This window comes from Pteropus alecto, unplaced genomic scaffold (assembly GCF_000325575.1).
Source record: "Pteropus alecto unplaced genomic scaffold, ASM32557v1 scaffold16, whole genome shotgun sequence".
Lineage (NCBI taxonomy): Eukaryota > Metazoa > Chordata > Mammalia > Chiroptera > Pteropodidae > Pteropus > Pteropus alecto.
The window spans coordinates 3,407,976-3,433,384 of NW_006438867.1; the positions used below are offsets into that span (position 1 = coordinate 3,407,976).

The 25,409-nt window shown below is 38.4% G+C and overlaps 1 protein-coding gene across 8 annotated transcripts in view; it reads right to left on the minus strand.

Annotated features, from left to right (window-relative positions):
* NBEA (neurobeachin) overlaps positions 1-25,409 on the minus strand; it is a 557,443-nt gene that overhangs the window by 109,416 nt on the left and 422,618 nt on the right. The window lies entirely within an intron of this gene.

A 25,409-nucleotide genomic window follows, 5' to 3' on the forward strand; every position in this document is an offset into this window, starting at 1 on the left:
CTCATGACAAAGTAATTCTTTGCTTTCCCAAATTCCCTCGCAAACAGGGGTAAGGACATTCAACCCAGCACTGGCTAATGAGAACAAAATCAAAGTCATTTGGGGATGTTTCAAATAAGTTGATAAAATGAGTCATATATAGCTGGCACAGTCCTGTTCCCTTCTCGCTTATATGGAGATGTGATGGCAGAAACTGTAGCAGGAACTGAGGAGAAGGCCAGGGGAATCACGCTGAGGTTGGCCCTAAGACAGAGCTGACAAAATAGTCTCAGCAACCAGCCAGACGTGGACGTCTCCTTACACGACACAGATAAATCCCTTTTTGATTAAGCCACTGTGGTCAAATCTACAACAAACACACTCCTTCCTGAGATACCAGTGTATACTGACAGTACATAAACACATTTCTACTTGCAGTGGTTACTCTGTATCATCTAGCACATTTATATTTGCTTTGATGAAAACAAAATTAGAGTTTTACATACATGATATTCTTTAAGCTTTGAAAACAAGTTACAAAGTCCCTTCTTACACCTCCTTTCTCTAGGAATTATAAATATGTACATACATGCTATATATGTATAGACATATATATATATATACATATATATATATATATACACACACACACACTATATATAAGATCTACTGGTCTTTTTATTTTTTGAAAATTCCATTTTTTTAAACTTCTTAATTCAGCTTTTGTCTTTCGTAGACTCTGGAAGGTTTTTGAAGGCAGACAGAGATCTATTTAAATCTTGGCTCTGCTATTTACTAGCGATAGAACCTTGGAAAAATTAACTCCGTCTGTTTTTTGTCATTCAAAAAACAGTGATAATAGTACCTATTACCAGTTAGTTTAAGTAGAGACACTGAATATAAAGAGCATGGCTTTAGCTTATTTAAGTTCTGTTTTTCAGTTCCTAAATGCAAAACTTTTTATACATTTCACAAAAGGATAATTGTGACGTGCCACAATTTATCTTAAATTCTCAGTTGGGTACAATGGTTTCCAGATTTGAATTTCATAGACCACTATAAGTTTTTTAAAATGGAAAAGGTACTAATACAGTGCTAATTTATTTTTTGTCAAGTAGGAAAAAAATTTAAGGCAAATAAAACAGCCACAACAACAAAAACCATCTTTCACTGTGACCACTATTTCACTAATATATATATAAAAAGGCCATTTGAAAACCCAATAAAATAAATACAATCTCAGAAAAATAGGAGAGACTTTCCCATGAAAGCTGTTTTGGCATCATTATACTAAGCCAGTAAGCCAGGAGGATGCAGACACACACACACACACACACACACACACACACACACACACACACACACTCTCATATTTTTCATTTTTTTCTCTTTGGGAACCATGACGTAATAATGAATATTTACACATTATCAGTTTCCGTTAAGCACATTCTCAGTTTATTTTACTTATAGTAGGCAGGTAGTTCACAAACACGGAGAAGGTAGCCTGACTCCTTAAGTGCGCCATGTCTGACCAACAATGCCAGTTATCAATACATTGCTTTGTGGTTCCAAATTCATCCGTAATTGCTTGTTCCGTGAAAATGAATACATGCCCTTTATTTTCCCTTTGCCAGCTGGTGCAATGTTAGGCTTTGTCAGGAAAGGACACTGAAGAGATCGCAGGAGGAAGGTGTTTTCTTCCTGGCTCTGGCGTGCTCACTTGGGGGGTCCTGCAGACCGCGGGGGCCCCTCTAGTCCGGGCTCCCGTCTTGACTGGCAGTTTTCTCCAGTACTCCCTGACCCCAGGCAGTTTTGTAGCAGAGTGGGCTGGTGAGAACCCTCCTAGGTCTAGCTTCACCAACTCCCTAGAGGGTGGATTTCTGGAAAATTCCAGAGGACAGAGATTCCCCCAGCTGGGCCCACAGTGACTTCTGCACCATTCGGTGAGCTACAGGCTTGCACTAGGCCTGCAGGGCCAATCCTTTGGGTTCAAGGTCAGCTCTAAGGATGGTGGCTGCTCTTTATATAAGCTTCTAAACACAGGTCTCTCTCTTTTATTTCTTACTCACCATTCCCTTGTCTCTCCAATCTCCTGTTGTAATTTACATTCTAATTATGTATATATCACACTTTCCCTGTTTAAATTGCTCTGTGGCTTCTCTCTCCTGCCTGAGCCACGTTGATACACAAACTCCATCAGGTCTCTGACCATCTCTTTCTGAGCTCCAGGCGGGGGGCCCTCAGGAGCAAGGAAAAAAAGACACTAAGATAATCAGAGGAACTCAGTAAAGCCTGAAGGCAAGGAGTGAAAAGAGAGGGAATAAAATTAAAAGGAAATTATTTTGCTAGTAGCTAGTAAACAGCTCAGGGAAGCACATTCCAGAAGTGAGAACCCAGGCTCCAAAGCTATTGGAGATAAGGGCGATATCTGAATAAGTGCACAGTCCTCACCAAAAGGTCCTGGCAGGGAAAAATCACATGCATAAAACTTCTTACAACTGGATAAAAAAAAAAAAAAAAAAATCTGCCTAATTGCTTTACAGACACCCATGTTATAGCTGAGGTTTTGAAATCCCTAAAAAGGGAGCTGGTCATAATTTCCTGCCAGAAAACCCAGTGGAGCCTCGAGTCTTCTTTTTTGGTCTCATAGTAAACCACTTTCCGCTTTCCCTTCTTTACTTCAAGATTGATTATGGAATGCAAATGACTATGCGATTGATTATAAAATGCAAGCACTCTTAAATTTTTTTTTACTAATTTTTTTTATATCCCCTCTTGTGAGCTTGCCTTTCCTGGCACCCAATGGAGAGTTACTAACCTCCTCATCTCCTCTACCACATCGCTAAGTTTTAATTCTGTGCATGGCACTTATTTATTTTCTTATTCGTTTGTTTTTTGTCTCTCCTCTCCCTGTGACATGAAAGTTCCATGAGAACAGAACCCTTGTCTATCTTATTTATTGTTCAATACACAGCGTCTAAAACAGTGCCTGGCACCTGTGTGCCCCAGGTACACTTGCTGGTTGAATAAATCACTAAGAGAAACTGACAGAGATCACACATATGGGGGAGATTACAAGACATTTCACCAAGTGTATGCATGTCTGACTCCTTGCTGACCTGGGAAAAGCTTTCCAGTTTGGCCTTCAGACTTCTCATGTTTATTATCCTAATGGTGGAGCCCACTTCAGACTTAATCGAGACCTAAAAAAGCAGTCTCAATAGAACTGGTTTCTTTCTCTTCTTCAGTAGTTTAGTTTGCACCTTTGAGAACTCTAAATGGGATATTTCCCATCCTGAAAGACCCCACCCCACTAAAAGAATTCCTTTACCCCAGAGGGGTTAAGGAAGGTCTTTACGCTACCGGCGTTTTGACTTCATTTTACAGACTTATGTCTCTCACACAAGAAAACGTATACTAAGGGGTGTCAGAGAATATCATTTGGCACTGTTTTTGGCCATCGGTTTTATTTCTGGTAAGTAATTTAAAAAAAATTTTTTTTTTTTTGAGTATAATGAACACAGATAGACTGAAAAATAAAATGTAACAAATGATGAACTGTTGAGATAAACACTAGCATTCAAGTGAGTTCTGCAGGTGCCATGGTCTTCCTTGGACTGCACCCCCAGCCTCCTGTGCTCGTGGGTGACGAGAAGCCCTGATGCTCGGGGAAGGTGGAGCGTGTACCCTGGTGAGGGTGGCACGTGGAAGAGAAAGCGGAGGTTTTGAGACTAAAGGCAGAGCAACCAGTTGGGACACTACTTCAGGCAACTGATGAGTTGTTTTATCAATTTCTACATATTTCAGAAATGTAAGGAAATATCACTTGTAGTTGATTAAATATCAAGTTTACGGCACATTTCTATAAAAATCTGGGCATCGAGCCCAGGTCTGAAATATGACCTGATATTATAATATTGTCTGTATTTTATTTATACCTTTACTAGTTACATAATAGTCTATATAAGTTTCAGGACCTTCTATAATAACTATTTAAGTTTGTTTTTCATTACAGTCCAGGATATTTTTCGAAACTATGTAAGCACTTTCATTTATACTTGAGGTTTGTGGTTTTTGCTTGAAGTCAGCCTTTCCGTATCATCCGGTTTGTGCCTACCTGCTTCTCCAAGTTATTTAATAGACTATGAAATCTAATCAACAAATGCTAATGACCCCATTCAGTTTCATTTTCTGAAAATTAAATAAACAGAATTTTTATTACATCATCTAGGTCATAAACAAGAATAATACTAAAGCATCTTGATGCCAAATCTTAGAGCACTTTGTGATTTTTCTTGAGTGACCACTGAACGATTTTGAGCTAACTGCTTAGCATCCCAGAAAAGTGAAGGGAGAAAGAGCTCATGGTAGTCTCATACTCCGAGATCTGCCGCACTTCAGGAGCTGAAGCGCACAGGAAGCCATAGCAACCAAATGTAACAGAGACCCCTTGTAAACCGCCTCGCCCAAATGCGTGTGCTTAACACATATTATCTTGATGATCTTGTTGAAGAAAAAGAGGGTTGTTGTGCACTCATGTGTGTCAGACATGTACATGTTGTCAGAAACATGTATATGGCTGTCAGATCAGTTTCATCTTTTCTTCCTTTTAAGGAAGCTAATACTGTGCAATGTACAAAGTATTTGTTTAGTGATAGCTTTGGCGATCTCGAATCATCTAACATATATATTGAGTATTAAAAATATTTTTTTCTTTGAATATGAAAAATCTAAATTTTGCTTCAAGTTATATTTTCTGTTAAGAATTGATGAGGCTGCCGCGGGAGGCTGGGTGGACACGCCCACTCGATGCTCATGGGACCTTCATCACATCAAACGGACGACTGCAGCTCCAACGGTTTAATTAAATGGCTTTTAGCACGATGTCAAGTTACAAGTCCCCATTACTTTTATAATCTTGTATAAATTATCAATGATTTTGGATATAACAAATATGTTCAAGATGGAATAGTTCAAAAATAACTTCAGATTTACAGTCATACATGATTGTCCATTCTCTTCCTGTCTGCCAGCTGCATGAAGAGGATTCTAAGTCTCAGAAAGAAAGCTAAACCACAAGATGGAAGAAGCACGGGTCCTAAAGTGGCCACGTGCGAGGTCAGCTCTGTCTGGCTCGTGCACATGGTACGTGAGGCGAGGACACGCGAGCGGCAGAGACCGCAAGATGTTAGGCACGCCCTCCTGGTCTTCTCCACCTGTCTTGGGGATGCTATTTCCTCACCAAAGGTGTGGAGGGGTATAAGATATACGAAATAACTAGAAGGTTATGGGGAAACAAGAAACAACACAATGTGCTACCTTACTTGTCAAGGTAAATTAGGTATGCAAAATGAACAGAGCAAGTTTCCAGACCCTTAGCTTCTTAAAATCCATCTGCCTGAGAATGAACATGTGAGGGAGGCACAGGCTCTCTTTCCCATCTCCCTTCTCACTTTGCCCTTTTCCAATTAGGAAAAAAAAAAAAAAAGGAAGGGCTCCCTCCGGTGTACTGCCCGGGTGCGAGATCTACTGGGGGTGGGGGATGGGAGCCTCAAGGAGGAAACAATTCAAAATACTGATGGAGGTGCCGAAAAGTGTATGTCCTCAATGACTGGGTTAAAAAAACCCTTTCGTGAGTCAGATGGTTTCTCAATTCACTTTTACGAGCTGAAGCTGGATCTAATTGGACTGTCAGTTGACAGACAGATAATGAAAAATAATTTTTGATGATAGATCACTAGGTGATTTTTAGCATACAGCTTAGAAGTGGTACAAAAATTATAGCACTGCTATAATAAAACTTCAACATCCTTCTTTTTATTTGTGTGAATAAGATTTTTCAACACTTCTACAAAAAAGAAAGTTAGAAGAAGCTCTAATATTAATCCCTGTATTGTCCTAGTAATAAGCAATATTCTTATGTAAATATATTAACTGCTCATCTCACTAAGAGATAAATTACCAACAGCATTTTACTTTTTGTGTTTAATAAGTATTTTTCAAGGTCACAATATATTTATGTTGTTGATAATATTTGTAGTAATAATTTTCTCCAGAATAAAAATTTTAAACATTTAGAATTTTATGGTTTAAAATTTTTTTTAAATTAAAACCTCAATTCATAAATATATACGCTTTTTGCAGGTTTGTATAATATTGTGATCAATATAAGGCTTTCAAGTATAAAATATTTTTAGATTCGATAAATTTGGGGGAGGGAATTAAGTGAAAATATGAGTTTAAGAGAAAGAGGAATTACCTAACGTGTCCATTTGAAAAAATAGGTTATATGTGTATTAAAATAGAAGATAGTAATCAAATTACTATTCTATTAGATATATTTGATTCTACTGAGTATATCCAAAAAGTGAAGTGACAATATTATTTTAAAATATCAATATTTACAGCACACTGGATATTATACCTTTAAAAAATTTTTAAACTTATGAAAAAATTTCAGATGTTAATAACTTAGACATGTGCAAGGTGATATATAGTTTTCTGAAATTATTTTACAGGGTGAGTGGGGTAAAAAAAAAAGAGAACAAAGGCAAGAGACCAGCCCTACGTAATAAAGAAATTCTCAGACATGGGATGGAAAAGTCTCACTTTGGTCTTTTATCCAATTAATGAATTGAATCATCAGAATAAAACTGTCAAGGGCGGGCACCATAATCAGTAAAATCTAATACAGACCAAAAAGTTGACTACTGAGTCAAATGTTTTCATATTTTCGAAAATAGGAAAAACTGGAAATGGCTTAACTCTAAAGAAAACAGAAATAATCAAGAAATTAAGCTGGCAGAATGGTTTCTAGAAAATACATTTTCAATGAAAATTAAACAATATATAGTATATTGTTATACTTCTGAGGTTAAATATTCATAATTATAGTTGTTATCAGTATATGGGTTAAAATTACATGGTTGAAACATCCTATAATTGGGGGAAATTTAGGCAGCCCATCCACAGAGAGCTTTTTATTTAAGAAGCCCACAATTTGCTCTAATTCATCAATGGATTTACCTCCCTATCTGAGACTCGAAGCTTCTCTAGGACCAACCTCCCTTACTTGCTTCGAGTCCTCAGGCAAGTTAGCTAATTTTCGCGTCTTCATCTTCTTTATCATAAAGACAGGGGAAATAATAGTACCCAGCCTCACAGGGTGGTCTTGAGGATTGAATAAAATAAAAATAACTCTTTTAAAAAATGCTTAGTACAGTGCCTGGCACACAGGAAGCACTTAAATATTAGCCTACTGCTATAATTATTGCCTACTGTCTCCTGCGTATGTGTCACACACACACACACACACACACACACACACACACACACTCACTCACTCACTCACTCACTCACACAGCAGCAGCAGATTGCTGTTTGGGTTTAACTTTCACTAATGACGCTGCCTGCAAGAGAGGAGGAGACCTGGACCACAACGTAGAACCTTTTAAACTAACAGCCACAGCTATCGCTTCCTTAGTGGCAGTTTATATTCTAGAAATCACAGTACCAATCTCTTAACTTCGGGACATCGGTTACCACTCTCATTGTTAGTAGTGATAATTCTAAGAAGGCTTCTTCCTATCCAACAAACAGCCCGTAGTTAGACCAGCTCTTCCCCGTTGAGCTTGTCCTCATGATTTATCAATTTTATTTTCTTTCAGTGACTTATCAAATGATGGCCATGATCCAGTGGTGAACAAGAGAGGCAGAGTCCTTGTCCTCAAGGAGCTCACAGTCCAGTGGAGAATCACAGTGTGGGGGAGGGGACAGGGAAAAATGAGTGTCCCGAGCAGTAGGGACAACACGTATGTAAACACGGTGCTTTGGGGGGATGGGTCCAGGCTGTCTGGGACAAATATTGTAAGGAGGAGAGAGGTGAAAAGAAGATTAGAATAATAAAAGGTGGGCGAGGAGCCAGTTTGTGGGGTTACATCGTGTAATTTATGTTAAAGAGTTTGGACTTTTGGTCTGAGAACAATGGAGAGCCACTGTGTTAAACAGGTGAGGTGACTAAATCTGCACTTCAGAGATCATTGCTGTTGCTACAGCACAGAGGCTGTTTGGCTAGAGAAGGGCTGTGCTGCTCCAATAAGCTATGCAAATGTTATCTGATGTTCATTAGTAGAAAACCATGAGCTCTTTCAAGAGTATTATTTATACCGCTCCAATAGTGTCCCTCACACGGTGGCAAGTACTTTTACATTCACCTATTTTGTTATAAACGACCCCTAAACAACGGTAGAGATAGGAGACTAAGTTGAATTCTATTTGGTATTCTTTGCAGAACCTGCACATGAAAGGAATTCAATTTTTGTTGAATAAAATCTTTAAAATTTAATTTACAAACCACTTTGAGGAGCAGCTGGAGTCCTCTGTGCTTACTTCATTTTCAAATGCATACTCTCAAAATTATGGTAAAACTCTCAAAAATTAAAAAACGATATTGGCAAGGTCGCTTCATTTTCGTCCTACTCATGAATGTCCCCATGTGTAAGGATTATATATTTGGCTGTGTTTCCTCATTTTCTCAAATTTGGCAAACTCTAAAATCTTGTATTTGTCCCTCTGCTGTTATTTTACAAAGAAAAAAGATAGAAGGGGAGAACTCTACACTTTGAAAAGAAACTAATTTCTAGTTTCTACTATTAACTTTCATTTCCATACCGAGCACATTAACTCTCATTGTATTACTCTGCATAATGACAATTTTTAAACTAGTTATATTTATACACCTCCTGTTTTAAGATTTATTTTCTTTTGTATCAGATCATTTGGATTTCTGGGTTAGAGCGTTTTCTTTGAACCAACTTGGTAATTGGGTCTGATTTTGTAAATACCGTAAATTGTTAGCACAAATAGTTTCTTCTTTTTGGAAATATTTCAATTAAAGTTTTAGGTACAGTCAGAAATGATACAAGATTAGATGGGGGAATTGCATAATTACTGTTGCAATCGTGAAGTCAGTTTTATTATACAGAGCGCAATAAAGGAGAATTGCTTTTGACTGGAGATCTGATTATGCTATGAGAGAAATCTTGTAAAATATTAAAAACTCTTTATTTTTTAAAGTTTTATTTAAAAATTCTAAAACAAATTTTATTTAAAAATTTAAACACACGCAGAAGTAGTGAGAAACGTATAGTGAAGAGAGATATCTTATTATTTTTTAATTTGAAGGCAAAATTATTTTTTCTTTAGTTAACGCTGGTTTATATTTACCTGGGAAAACACACATAACGTAAATGCTAGCGTACTTTTCTGTTTATATTCATCAGAGTTTCAGTTTTTTAAAAAAATTTGGATCCTAGTATGTCATGAAAATCATAAAAGAGTTTATGTATGTAAAGCATATGTACTTATGGTACTTAGTAGTTATTTAGGAAGCGGTAACTACTATTAGAAGTAGTGTAAAATCTCATATTTAGCCACAATGCGCATTATGCCTTGCTCTTAAATCCCAACCATCTTGAACAATTTTCAGCTCCCAAATGTGCCACGTTCTGTCAAGCTCTGTGCCCGTGAACGTGGTGTTTCCTCTGCCCGGCAGATCCCTCCTTATCTTGTTCTTCTGATTAACTGCTATTGATGACGAAGCTAGATGAGCCCAATACCCCCGCTGAGACCCTGTCCGCTACCGAAACGTCATTATAAGTATCGGTTTACTTATCGGCGTCTCCTCCTAACCTCTGAGCTCACCGAGGGCATCTCTGCATTCTTCACACTCAGCCCCGAGCCCAGCCCACAGCAGTGATTTAACAGTAGTAAATCATTAGAAATGCTTTTGTTGATCTATATTTAGTAATACACATGTGCAGCAAAGGTCTCAACTTATATGATCTATATTAATTAAAAGCAGTCATATCAACATAGTCCAGAGTTGATTCTCAATTCATCATGCACTGGACAGAACACGGAAGGTGCTCCGACTGGAAAGTGCTTCTTTACCATGTTGCTCACGATGACCCTGCTTCTCTGGCCCTGGTGGACTGAATGGGAGAGTCTCAGTGAGCAGTGGCGAGGGCAGCCCTGCTCTGGTCTCAGTCCGACCCTGTTCCAGCGGCCACCGCTCTCTGAACCAAACTCTGCTTCTGTGTCTCACGGTGGTTCCACCAAGTCTGGTTATGTTCCAGAATCTGTTCTTATATGCCACTTATATGCCACTTACTTACTCAAAGCCACTTCTATGGCTTTGAGTGTTCTGTCTGCTGTGTTTGAAATTTAATCTTAAAAAAAAAAAAATCTTACTGCTTCAGCTAGAGACAACTACGTTACTGAATTTCCTGTGGTATTTTTACTTGTACTCTGGTTTCTCAACATTAGAGAATAATTAACACCTCTTCAAGAAATGCAAGTCAATTTAAATGTAAACAGCTCAGTAAATGCCCCTTGCCGTCCATGAATGTCTTTCATAAATACCTGTAACTGGGGGTAAAAAGAGATTTTTAGAGACCTCCCAACTTTTGCAGGTAATGACAATAGTATTTCCAGTGTTAAGTATCCCTCCAAAGTCTCTTCTGTGTTACCATGATGCCCCTAGATTATTTTTGTTTCTCCTGTTTACTTTATGTTTCTTTATTGTAAAGCTGTCTATTTGCAGCAAAATACTACTTTGCTGAGAATTTGCTATTTATCTGTTTCGTTTGATCATCATGATCAAGTACTTTGTCCCTGGGCAAAAGCTGTTAGCATCACATGTCATTGATGCATCACACAAAGATTTAGTCAGCACCTACCAGGTTCCAGATACTGTGCTAGGTGATGGAAATACATCGGTAAACAAGAGGAAGATGGTCCCTCCTTTAATGGAGCTCCCAGTTTCTATTCATGCCTTAATACTCGATTGATATAATAATTCTATTCCACTGGATTGTTGAACAATTAACTAGGTTGCTGTATTTAACAGGTGTCTGCACCATTAGTAGCAGAGGTCACCTTTCTAGAGGCAAGAGGCTGTCCAGAGAGTTCACTGCAGAAAAGATTAACGGAGACTTGGATTTTAAACTTAGCTCTCAGTGGACGGTGGCTCTAATGATGACAGTGATGCCACTGAGACCCTCACAGTGAGCGTAGGTACAAGATTAAATCTCCATGTTGGAAAGGCCATTTTGAAGCCGTGAGAAGGACACGGAAGGATGCGAAACTGAAAATCTGACTTATGCCAGTAGGACGTGAAGGAACTCTAATCTAAGACAGCTGCCGTAGGTAGGAAGAAGGGAAAGACAGTACACACGTTTATAAGACAGGATTAATAGGGCTCGAGTGTTTTTGTTTTGTTTTATGCTGACGTAAAGTAATGAGAGGAACTGAAGCTGTTGCAAGAGTTTCTGGCTCCAGGGACTAGAGGAATGGTGCTCTCCACCATTCTCTAGGTTTAGGGTTCCTGGTGGACGATGAGTGTCGTGAAAAAGATAAGATATGGCACTCTCTCTGCTCGTTATCACACACGGGGACGTAGACTGCGCAAGGAAAACTGTGTCAGCGAAAACAATGAATCTATCTGTACTTGACTACTTTAAAGAAATGATAACCAGTGAATAAGATATAAATAAATTAAAAAATCTAGTTTGTTACGTAAGTTTTGCCCTCCACTAACAGTATGAATAAACCTAATAATATTATTTTCTCCAGATATGGAGGTTATTCATATGTCTCAGTTTTAACCCGACATTAACACAGAATGTCTTCCCTGGCGCTTGACGTAGTGTCTGGTATATGAGACATGCGTGCAGCTCCCCGGAGCACTGCTGTACGTGCCTCCAATGTTCATGTTTTAGTAACTAAATAAAAGCATATACTAGAGACACCCACAAGGCAAACTAAGTGATAAAGAAGGTGACCCTCGTGGCACAGAATTCAATACAGTTAATATATTATGAAGTGTTCATATATTAGCTGGTTATACTTTCAATAATGTCATGCAGTTAAAGTTTTTAAAATTCCAGAGCAGAAAGATTTTTGTTGAGTAAATAAAAATACAGGTAAATTAAAAAATATTCTTATCCTTATAACTAACGCCCCTAAAATTTGGGAGGATGTTTCATAGAGTAATAACAAATTAATCTAGAGGGGAAGTAGGTAAAAAAGGAGATATATACTTACATAGATAAGTTTCATAATATATAGTATAAGTCTGTATGATATCTAATACAAAAATACATACATGTGACAAATTGTCCTACAGACACTGATACAGTCAAATTTTGCTTAATAAAAGTCAAATAGATAAATCACAGAAAACATAGTACAAATGGCTCTTTCTTGACTGAAAGCATGATTAGCCTCACCCATTGTAAAATTAAAGCTATATGGAAATACTATTCTTATCTGTAAAACTGGCGAAAATCTAGAAGTTTCATCATACTGCTCTTGCTGATAGGAACACAGGCACTCACTCATGATACTGTTGCTGGGAGTGCACACTGGTGTAACTTTAATGGAGGGCATTTTTGCATCATCTATCCAAATTCCAAACACATGTACCTTTTAACCCATCAGGTTCATTTCTAGGAATTTGTCCTGTGGCTATACTCCCACTAATGCAAGAGGAAGTATATACCAGATTATTCGTTGCAGCATTGTTTATAATAACAAAAGAATGGAGGAAACGCCCACCAATGGGTGGGGGGAATTGAAGAAGGTCATTAAAGTGTGGAATAAGCTTACATTATTTGGGACGCCTTTTTAAAATTTATCATACAAAGTTACAAATAAAAATTATTTATGTAACTGGATATTTATTTAGAATGAGAAAAAAAAAAAAACCAGCAAATATTGGAGCCTTAGAATGCAAGTTGTGTTCTTCTGAGGTCTCTTAAGGCAAGTGGGTAAACTGAGACCAGTCGACAATTCCTGAGGACCTCCGTCTCCCCAGTCCCTGTGGAGTGAGGAGCCCAACGCTCAAGCTTCATGAGCTTTACAGTAAACCGGCAAGTAAATCTAGGTGTGTGTACACAAACTAATTCCTAATTATTGTCATAATTTTACTTAATTTCTCAACATACATTTTTATTTATTTTTAAAATGTGCCAATACATATCAGAAATCTCAAGTATGCCACAAACGGGTAGTGACTTAGCTAACTTTACCATACCTAGAACAAAGCTTTTGACATCGCAAGCATTATATTTAATTATTTTAGTTAACATTGTAGTCTTAGTCATTTTTATTTTTAGTAAAACAGCTAACGTATGTTCAACATTATATTTCAAAGCATTTAAGAGGTCTTTGAATATACTTGAAAAAATACCCATTTTCCTCTCTATTTTTTTTTTTTTAAAGATCAATGTTTTCTCCATTAAGGACTGATTTCCCTGTGTTCATCTGCTCTAAACTAGCTTTGCCTGTTCTTTTTTTTTTCATATGATGAGGCAAAGATATTTTAATGCATTTTGAAATAAAAATCCTAGCCTTTAATAAATGTCAAAGCATCTAAACATTAACATGAAATTCAACGATAAATCAAAGCTAAATAAAAAAATTACACTTCTTTCAACTTTTTAGATCTACACAGGGTTTTACAAAGTGATATTAAAAAGAAAGTTTAATATATGATAGTTGACAATTTAAAACTAATCCCCACTCTCTTTCTCTTTTGTGAACCGCCAAAGCAAAGTCCAACGGACAGCGTAAGATAATCGCAGGTCCAGTATGAGCTTTGCAAGCCCCATCGAATGGGCGTAAAAACATATATAAAAAGATGAAAGTGCTTTGCTTTTACATATGGAGAAATAAATCAGCGAAAAGCTGAAAAAAAGAAGTGAGATGTTCCATAGGGGCAGGTTAAGTCTGATGCTAATGCTCACTTAAAACGGTGACAGTCTGGAGCAGCGAAGCCTGGCTGGGCTGCTTTAATTTCTCCCTGGAATAGCTCTCGCCCAACCCTTCTGCAGCACATCAAAGTCTCTGGAGCGCAATTAAAATTGGATTATATTGAAATGCTCTATCTATGGGAACTGTGTGCTCACTAACACTTTTCTCTCAGTAATACTCCAGATGACAGTTGCCCATCCCAATTTAAACAGTTGTCATAGAGACGGGAACGAAAGCAGCAGAAACTAACAATACGAAGGAAAGGTAAGGGCTAAGATTTCTGTGAATGAGGACCTTGCTTCTTTTCAGCAACACTGTTTATTACACCAAAGACAAAATGACAAGAGACACAAACAGTATCACATTTCGTTATCTTGCATGTGAACGGAAAGATAGCTAACAGTTGCACTAAGATTATGTCAATATACATGGTCGAATGTTTTTTTATCTGAGCATGTTCTACTTACTAAAAGTTAAGATCAAATGTTTCTCCCAATGAAACACAGCTATCAGAAACGTTAAGAATAAAGAGACTGTATCTAGCAAGTCTATAAAGTAAAGATGCCAATATCTACTTTTTAATTGCAGGTATAACCCGGAAACAACAATTCCTTGGCTAACAATTTTTTTTTTTCCCTTTCCAACATGACAGTTTTAAAAGTTTAAATTTGAGGTTGAAAACGATAAATCGTGACTCTGTATGCATGTACGTTTCAAATGCACACCAAATTTTTGGCAAATCCAGTTAACCTTAAAAGAAGCCTACCACTGACAAAGAAATATATTTCTAAATTTGGTTTTGGAATCTATTTCTCGTTTTATTAGCAGGTATTCCATAATCTTCTATAATTTCCCTTCCTGACATCAAAGCCCATCAACACAGGCAGAAAACTGTCAGCTTCCTAAAAGTCCAAGAATGAAGACAGCTTAAATTTCTGGCAGGTTTGAAAAGCAATGTATCTCAGAGTGTAGACTGCTAGTAATGATACTATGTTCTCATGTAGATGGCATGTTTCTGGCACTAGAAAAACTCTTAACCTTTCTTGTAATTGGCTTATCGCAAATCCCAAGGTTCTTTCTCTTACCACTGGGCAGATCACCACGGAAATAAATTAACTGTTGCTATTTTATAGAGCATCGTGCTGCTTTTATTTTTCTTTTAAGATCTCAATACCTATGGTTCTTTTTCTCTGGGGAAGACTGTTAGGATTTTGAAAGCAGCAACAAGGCAGAGTGCAGACGGTGCAGGCCAAAGGGGATGGAAACAAAAATGTGTCAGAAAAATCTAAAAACTGCACAGATCAAAATTTGTCAAAACAAGGCCCTGGTTTAAACCAACAAGAAAGGCCTCTACAGCCTGGGCCTTGACGAAGCGCAGTCTATTTATTTATTTGCTATTTATTTATTTATTTATTTACTTACTTACTTTTAGCCCAGCTGTAGAAAACACCATCTAATGAACCTGTCTGGGGCGGCTGTCCCCATCCTGTCAGGCATGTCAGAAAATGACAAGCACTGGGGACAGGCCGCCGCCAGTCATAGACAGGCTTGCCAGCTGGAGAGTTCAGACCCAATCTAATCACACCACCAGAAAATAACTTTCACGCTTTCAGCTTGACAGGATGGACTTGAGGAAAAAAAATTAGGACTGGAAACAATGCTTTTTGTTTCAATTACATATCGTTTTTACACAGTAATTAAAAGGAATCTACAAACACATCCAATCCACGTTACTTCACATTAATGCAACAAAGTATAAATGTCATTATTAGAGGAAAACGGACATAATGGTTACTTTGATAATATGGATACAGAGAAAAGAAACATAAGACCACCTCTGTCTCTTTGTGTACATAAGCCATATGATATCGGAAAATTTAACATTGTCTTCAATTCAGTTTAATGGGGTCATAATCTCTTATCATCAAAGAATTTTCTTGCAGTGCTGATTGGATTGCCCATGCTTTGAGAACCGGTATGTATGAAGAGAGTAATAAGGTAAAACTAGTATTTTCACATGGCTAGAACATATTTTCTGCCTTTTTGTGACATTGGGGAAAAGGGCCACTATGAATACGTAGAGCCCACTGAGGACATTACAACTTGGATCATGTTTATGTTATATAACTTGACACAAGGAACTGAAGAGTGAAGAGCTGTGATAAAAATCATACTCTGATCACATAATTTCTGTGAATCAGACGGTTGTTTTGGCATCACGGAGATCATATAAAAATGTTCACTTTACATGCAACTATTCAAAATAAAGTTACATGTACCGTGTGTGGTCAATACTTGGTTCACTATATGCCCACATATAAATGAGTGATTATATAATAAAATATACCTTATGCTCAGTGTTTTTCACTCACATTTTCCATAAAGTTACTGTGAGCATTGGCACTGAACCATAGAGCCAATTACAACCATAGAGCCAATTATAAATGCATAGAACAGGCTTAATTCATTCTGACTACTACAAGTAGACTCCCACTCACACTTATTTTTAAGGTCATGAATCCCAAGATTCAATAAAATGGTAGCAATATCATGTTAAATATTAATATATTTGAAATAAATTACAGAAAATGTCACTACTAAACATATAAACTAGGCATAGAGTAACTGCCACGTACTAGCCTGGCTAATTTGGTCAATTTACACAACCTCTCCAAGCCTGTCTCCTCACTTACAAAATGGTGAAAATGATGTCTGTCTCAAATGGTCACTGAGGATTAGACAGAGGGGCCAGGGCACTCAGTATAAAGCCTAGAACATAGTATGTGATTAACAGTCACCTCATTATTTCACTTAAGATAATCCAATGAAGAGAAAACAATGCAAAATTAGGTTTATCCTCTACAAAATAACACCCCTCTCGAGAGCATATGTGCTGGATGGTGCCTCTACGGCACAAAGAACAAGTCTGTCATAAAAATCGGATCACGCTGAAGTCACAGTTAGTAAACAATACAGCAACCAAGAATGGACACGTCCGAACAACGGTTCCCACCCTTGCTCTTTGAAAAATACCATGAGGTCTTAGTGACCACAGAACAGAACTTAGTTTTTCTATCCTAAGATGATCGAGGTAAAGTAGACATGCATTTTAAATTTCATACTTTCTTATACAAAATATACGTTTCTAACATGTAATGATTTTACGCAAGCGCTCATACGTAATTTTGTGATTAGCTCGCCCAGTAACGCTTTATTGCTGAGATAGTTAATTCATTTCAGTCATGTAGGAGTAAGGCGAGCCACGGCCTACTGACCTCAATTTTCGCTTAAAGAAACAAATTTCCTTTTTGCACACTAAGACAATTTTTCTCCTGTCAACCTTGTTTTAAAATATTAACCTTATTCCCATTGCAGTAAATATTCATATTTGTCATACAGATTTGCTTACAATTGCAACTTTAATCAAGTTATGAAATTGCTTGTTTAGTTTATCTATCTCCCCAAAACATAAAAAATAAATATTTTCAATGAACTATCTTTGTTACTGTGTAAATGCACCTAAAAGAATTTCTTTTGGCATCAACTAACATCTACGAAGAGCAAAAATGAGGCAGAATCTGATTATAGGTTTTCATGATGACGGCTAGATACAGTGTTTCTGAAAATCTATGCAATTAGCTTGCCCTTCAGTTAAAAGGCATCATAATGGACATACTCATTCTTGGAGTAAAATTGTTAGACGTATAAAAAACTGTGAAGGTTGCGTAGGGAGCCTAAACTGAACATAATCGAATTAATACGATGTATTCATAAAATACTATGTAATTTCTAGGGAAGGAGGGAAGAGAATGGAACCATGGTGGACTACTACTTGTATATGTAATGTTTTATTCACACCAATAATCAGAAGCAAATGCAGCAGAATTTTATAAAATGTTAAACTGAGTGTTGGGTAGAAGGCATTGGTTATATTACTGATTTTTCCTATTGATTTCACTATTTAATAATAAGATAATTTAAAATATTAATAAAACAAAATTAAAAGTACTGAATATATATTTTTATATCTATCTCTATCTATATAGTTTCACCAAACATTTTCAAATATTCAACTTCATTCAATCACCGTAAGATCACTGTGTGATGGGTAGAGACAGAATTTTTATTCCCATTTTGCCAGTGAGGAAGAAAAGACTTAGTGATGTTAATTTACTTTCATCGAGATAAAAAAATCTGAATACCAGCGATGCTGAGGTTAGAATTCAAGTACCCTGTCTCAGAGTTCCCATATAGAGTACACTTTCCCATAAGTAAGGGCAAAATTTCTCAAATTAATTTCATTAATAGTCATATTTACCAACAATCTCTATAATCATTCAATTCAAGATTCCATAGTTTGACATACGAGGCACTAAAAGCAAAGTCAATAGATTAAGCAATAACATTTACTAGGCTCTTGTGACTCGTTTCTGATAAACAATGATTTGCTTTAAATGTTTTCTAAAACAAGGTAGGACACTTAAAAAAGACTAGTACATTTTGCAATTCAGCATAATGCTTTAAAAAGACATTAAATTTAGTTCTCTACGTAAAAACGAAAAAAAAGGGTTAACACCAACGATCAGGACGCGCTGCTGTCCTTTACCATGTGGTCTGGATAAAGCCTCCTGACCAGCCATTCCGGTGGTCCCTTCTCAAGGCCACCCCCCCCACCCCTCCCTGCCTGCTAAATAGGAACAACCCAGATAAGCACCTGCAGGTCTAACTCAAACGTGATGTAAACAAGTCTTTCTCTGGAAGAGAATCATTTTATACTTTTCTATGACATATAAATCAGTACGTTTAATTATAAAATTCACTTTTACATACAGTAGTTAATGTTATTTTTAATGATATAAAATGAAATCCAATCGATGTATTACGGCATTTGTATTTTCCTTGGAAAACATTTAGCTTTATTGGGTTTGCTGGCTAAATATGGCAAACTCAGTGTAATACTCCGGGCTGAAATAAAGGGGTTTAAAACTGACATTGTTCCGTGACTTAGAAGCTGATACATAATTTACTCTAACTGAATCAAATAATCTATGGAGTTAACATGTTGCGGATGGTTCAATTAGATGGGGATTATGGGAAACGGTCCTAGGCGCCTGCGGTGGAGGGAAGCTAGTCACAGGAGGCTGGCGGTGGGTGGGAGCACTTCGGGGCACTCTGTGCACCCCGCCCCTCGCTCAGGCCACACTGTTCAATGCTGACTGGTTGTTGGGAAAGTATCCAAAGGGCTGGACTTGTTCCTTTGGAAGATATCCAAAAAGAGAAGGGTTTTCTCTCTTGTAATCTATGGCACAGTTCTTGCTGACGGACTCGGAGCTGGCTGGCCAACACGTGCTGGAGAACTTAGAGGGAGTGAGTGAGGCTGTGCAGTTCCTCCTCCCGGTGCCCCAAGGGCATCCTGCCAGTAAGGATCGCCTGGTTTACGTCACTGTCTTAGGAGTGAACGCGGCCGCAGAGCATTTGAGAAACAACGAATACTAAAACATTACCGCGGCATGGGATGAAAACAGAATGTCGGTGTAAGTTCTTACTTTTGAATGCTTTCAGCTATCGAAGAAAATATATACGAATTTAGCATGCAACTTAAATCTTTTTTAAAAAGAACAGAAAAAAACATAAAGTAAAAAAATAGAAGGAAGCAAATATAGTTAAACTCAAAATAAGAGCATTAGAATTTAAAAAGTTTTAAAATTGGTTCTTTGAAAAGACAGGTAAAAATGACAAATCCTTGATAACTATCTTTTAAAAGGGGGGGGGTGTGTGTGCGGGGGGAGGTACAAAAACCAAAAAGTTGAGCTGTAACAACTGATATAGAAAGATATTTAAAGTTAAAAATGAATATTCGGAGAAGTCGTAAAATGAATATTCGGAGAAGTCGTATGTATGTTTAGATAATTTCGATTCCATAACGTAAAGCAGCTCCAGGGAGAGGCAGCGTCTCCATGGTAACTGACTGGTACCCCTCCCGTAGTAACTGACTGGTACCGCTCCCGGAGCAACCACTCTACTCTCCTGGCTCCCACTTTAAGCTGCTGGTCTCTCAAATCCGAGAGTCGGGCCCAGATGGCTCACAAGTCACAGCCCCACAGTCCAATGACTCTTCAGCCACGTCTCACAGGAAACTCAGAGCAACATGTCCAAATGAAACTGATGTTTTCCTTAAAACTTGCTCTTCTTTCTTAAAAATAGGACATTTTAAGTGCTCGATCATTCTGATGTCAGACAGAAATGGATGTGAAAATTAACCTTGTATTTTATGAGTTGCATGAGTACATACGAAGTACCTAAATTCTTGAAGGCTTGTATTCTTTATTTATAAAATAGGAAAAATAATATAAAATTCATAGAGGCATTATGATGATTAAATAAAGTAATCAATGGAGAGCTCTCTAGCCCAGTGCTTTTGTACCACATGAGTATTCCGAAAAGTGGTGACTATCCAGCAGTGAGCCCCCACTGCGATCTCAGTGATGGGCACCACGATTCATGAGTGAGCGAAGCTAATGTGCGCGGCTTATTTGTCAATATTCCTGTGTCTTCACTCCCTATATCCAACTGGTGGCAAAACCTTGTTGATCCCAGCTCCAAAAGACCTTGCAAATCTGCCGTTTCCTCCTCGCGGCTGCCACTTGGCCTACGCAGGTCTCTGGACTGGATCTCGGATCTTTTCTAATCCGGCCTCGGCAATGCCCCAGCCTCCAGACTCCCCTGCTCTCGCCCCACCGTCCGACAGCTGTGCCGCTGCGGATGTCAGCTCCCATCTCCAGGTCCCCCGCCTGCCACTGCCCCACATACTGCACTGAAGCTCTGCAGTGCTCAGGGCCCCCGTGTCCCTCCTCGCCCTGCTTTTGCACCCTGTTCCTTCTCTGTGTGTGGATGTCCTCTCTCCTCTGTTTGACCTACTGTCGACGGGTTTATATTTGAGAATCCTGTCATCCTCCAGATTAGGTTGGATCTTCTTTTTTGCGCCCCCCGGTCTACTGAGGGAAGGACGCACCAAAATATAGTTAAAAGGGAGAGACTCTTTGGAGTGTATGTCCCAGCCAACTCCCTTTTCTCTGAGAAGTCCTCCCATATTCTCAGGGGTGTACCTGGCAAGTTATGCTCATGTGTGCCCTACTTCTCCCTAACCACACTGATTTAGACCAGGATGGACAGCTGTTGCAGGCATTAGCCAATCAGATTCCCTGTCCTTGGAATTTGAAATGGGAATTTTAGTTGGTTATTGGAGCAGCAGTGAATCGCAGGGAGCTGTAGTAACTACCTTTGGGTCATGAGCAGGAAGGTTCAGGGAAATACGATCTGTGCTGTGAAACAGTGAAGCAGAAGCAGAGACAAGAGACCATGTGGCCAAGAAAGGGTGATGCCTAGACTTTCCAGCTCTAAAAATTTAAGTTTTCCAATTCTCGGTTCCATTTTCTGGTCAGGTTCCGGCTGAACTTTTCATCGGATTCTATGAAATACTCTTAATTGCTTAAAATAAACCATCTTTTAGATTAAGCTAACTTAAGTTCTATTTCTCACGACCAAATGACTCCTGAAAGGTCGCGCTGTGATAATAATGGAATCGGGATGAGGGCTCGTGGGCGGCATTCTGCTGCTTGAACCCTATCGCATTCTGCTTTCTCCTGTAGGGTTTCTTAATGAAGAAGATATACATCAGGGCATAATAACCAGATGCAAAAGTGAGAACTTAAAAAAAAAATTAATAGCTGATATTATCCTCTCTCATCGCAAGGCTATTCTGGCAAGAATTGGATGAAAGAATTTGGTGTGGATTTGAAGTCAAAGCAAGGCTTCTTGAAGATAAGTCTTGAGGTACATATACCCGTGGGGAAGCCCTGTGGGGAAAAATGTGGCTGGGCTTCAAGAGAGACCTGATTCAACTTGATGATTCTATAGAATAGAATGGAAGTAAACAGGCTGGCTAGCCTACCTTGATCGGTTCTGTCCAGATGGGGTTCCCTCATGGGAGCACTGCCAATTTAACGCTGTACCGACCCTGCCAAAAGTGTATATTAATGGCCCGATGCACATTTCGGGCTCTGGAAAATCGAGAGTAGAAATTCTTTTCCCATGGGAAGAGCAGCCAACAGCTGGAGCAGAAGTTTCTTCTCTTATGGACAAAGAGGAGATGAGAGGCAACAAAAGGATCTCTCCTCAACTGGAGACTCCTCCTCAGTAAAAATCTCTCAGAAGAAAAAAATGTTGGGTTTATGGTATGTCATAAAGAAACCGGGAGTTTCGAGAGCGATCTCTTCAATTAAAACAATAAAAACATTTAGGAATTTCCAATGGACCTCAGTTGAATTAAGGGATGGGAGAACTGTGAGAAGCTAGAAGACCATTCTTTTCCCCATGGGGTCAAGAAGGAAAGAAACTCAGGGTGAAAGTATCAGGTAATAATAGTATTGGAAAGGGAGATGGGGACTCAATTCCTGGAGCTGTCGGGGCCAAAAAAGGAGGCAACTGGTCCTTTGGTTGGTGTCCCAGAGAGTCTCAGTGACAGGATGTCCCAGATTTACTGGCCTGTGCTCTTATAACCCCGGATGCTCTTACCTACTTCCCACTAGAGCCACCATTGGCACATCTTCTCGTCTTATCTCTTGCCAGGTCCGTATTCTATTAAAAAACGAACACCCTGTCCTCCTTGCCCCTGGAGCTAAGGAGAAAAAAAATGTTCCAGTCTCACTGGCATAGGGAGAGGCAAGTTTGCCTGATGCGTTTTTATCACTGATGCATTGCTGTATATGGTGACTGTATCAACATGAGGCCCCTTAGGCTTGACTCTTACAGAACCAACTCATGAGATCAAGTTATGTTCTTCATTTCCCTCTGTAAAGTATGCCGACCCATGTCTACATTATGCCAAATGCTATTTAAAATGCAAAATTATTTTTAAAAATAAACGAAACTAATAGTTCATTCATGGATGCTTAGCAAATCTGAAAATTAAATGAGATACTATTATCAAAAGCATTTCTATATAAATATTTGGCAATGTCCATGTCATGAGCACCACATATAGCCAATTAAAGAGATTCGAGTGATCACAGTTCTAATAGTTTATAAGTTGAAATATAAAATGAGAATAATAGATGCAAGGAATTGAAGAAGACTAAAATTCGAACTTGTCTGATACTAATGAGTGTTATTTTGTACATTCGTAAGTAGACTAGAATTTTGAAATTTGAGCAATGTGAGACCATGAGAACATTTCTACATTTTCCTCCTTCTCTCCCCAAAAAACAGATTGGATTCAAAATGATCTTATGAAAAGAGAAGAAAAAAGCAGGCTTGATAGGGAATTTTGAATTTAGAAAAAAAGAAAGAAAAAGAAATATGAACATAACAAGCAGTTTGAAATATTGTTTGAAAGGCTCAGTAGAATTGTATTGGTCACTCTGATGATATTTAGTTCTCATTTCCACAATGGAGCATCAAAATGTGCTAAATGCCAAAGTGACGGAGAACTAATTCTGCTGCTTCTGTCACCCTCTGTGCTTGATTTGGGCTTATGGGTATTTAAGAATCTCTCCAGCTATCTGACTGAAATCAAGTGCAACAGAAAACGTCGGCTTCTATGAGGTATTCCACAACATTCCTCCCCAAAATGTTGAGCAGGATGTAGAATACATTCTCCTTGACCCAAATTATGTCAATAATTGGAATCATGTGACCAGCGCTAGCAGGCAGGGCAACTCACCTGACTGGGCATCTGCGCACGGAAGTCGTAAGTTGTTTTCATTCCGCTTATTGAATTGTGGGGTGTGCTGTCTGTAAGCTTAATAAGTGATGCCATTCTACTATCATCCGGCAGAATTATGACTCACGCTTCCTGCCTTCTCTAAGTCGAGGCAACTGGATAAACACATGAGTCAAGGTTAACTCCTGTCACATAGCATCCCCTTTGCTAGGACAAAGACCTGTAGAGCTGTGTGGCACAGGGGAAAAGCACGGACTCTGGCATTAAATAAACTCCAGTCCTATTTTGGCTCTGTCGCTTTACTGCTTTTATGATTTGGAGTAATTTGGACTCTATGAGTCTGTTTCCTCAGTTATAAAACAGGGATAAATAATACATACATGTTAGGATTGTTATAAGTAATAAAGATTTAGATATTTAGATATTTCTAAACACGACATAGATATTTCTAAACATGACATAAAGTGCTCTACATTTCTCACATCTATCATCTCCACATGTCGTAAGTATGTTGGCATGTTAAATAAATATCACGAAAAGAGTGCTATTTTCTCAACTAAGCAGAAACTCCGTGAAGGCAGGGACCCGCCCACGTCTGTACACCCAGGATGCAGCGAAGTGCCGGCCCCGCGGAGGCACACAGGGAGCGCATGCTCGGCAAATGGTAGCTACCTGATAATAGAAAGGGATGTAGAAATGTAAATTCGGTAATAAAAAAGTACTTCAAAATATTAAATAAATAATCAAAAGGTTAATATTAAATTTCGACATGGGAAAGTCAAAGCTCATTTATGTATAAGGAAAAATGATATAAATGAAAAATACTTGATTGAGATTGTTATAGAATTTAATTTAATTCAACATATTTTTGAGTTTCTTGTTAGATTTCACAAGCTTTGGAGCCAGGAAAACCTGGGTGCAAATTGAGTGTTTGGAGATTCGAAGAAGAGAGAAATACATACACTTGATGGGTTTGGGGAAAACTTATTAAGGACGATATTTGATATGAGCCTTGAAGGATGGCTGATCTGTAAAAGATGAAGGGATGAGGGATGGGCTTCAGAAACCTAACAGGGCAGAAGACGCTTTTAATGCCTGGTGAAAAAAACAAAAACAAAAAACGTCTAATTCAAATTGGCAACCCGGGTGAATAGTTTCTTTTAAAATCAGAAAGTTAGGAGAAAATTCAGGAAGAAAAGGACAGCAATGAGTCAGGTAAGGCAAGCAAAGTCTCTGGAGAGGGCTGGTTCAGCACGGCAGGCAGCCAAGAATACAGAGTCGGGAAGAGAAGACAGGACTAGAGGCGATCTCTGGCTTTATCTATACAGAGAGGAAGCTTCAGCATGGAAGGGGATGAGATCTCCACCGGAGAGAATCAGGGAATCGGGATGGAAGGGACACACCGTCGGAGCTGGGAGGATCTGTACTGAGGGCATGGCAGGGAGAAGGCAGAGCAGCTAGGGAAACAGACGTAAGGGCCCGTGAATTAGTGAAGAAGTAGGGTGGAGGATTTTAGAAGCTCACTGTCAAATGCTATGCAGAAATTAAAAAATACCAGGACATAAAAAAAAAGCCCACTGCATTTAGACATTTGGAGATCTAAAATATGGAATAGATGTAAAAAGACGGTATAATTTTGACTGCATGTATGAGACACAGTATAGACAGAGCAAAGGACTTAACACTGTCAGAAAGAATACGAGTTTTAGAGACAGGAAAACTTGGGTCTGCATCCCTCACGCTACCTAGTTGTGAGCCTGGACAAATGACTTGACATCTCCGAATTTTAGTTTCCTCCTTTGTAAAGTGGTGATAATCAGGAAGACATACGAGAAGAGTAGTAAAATATTAAAAATCAGAGTGTGGCATGAATAATAAATATAAAAATCAAATA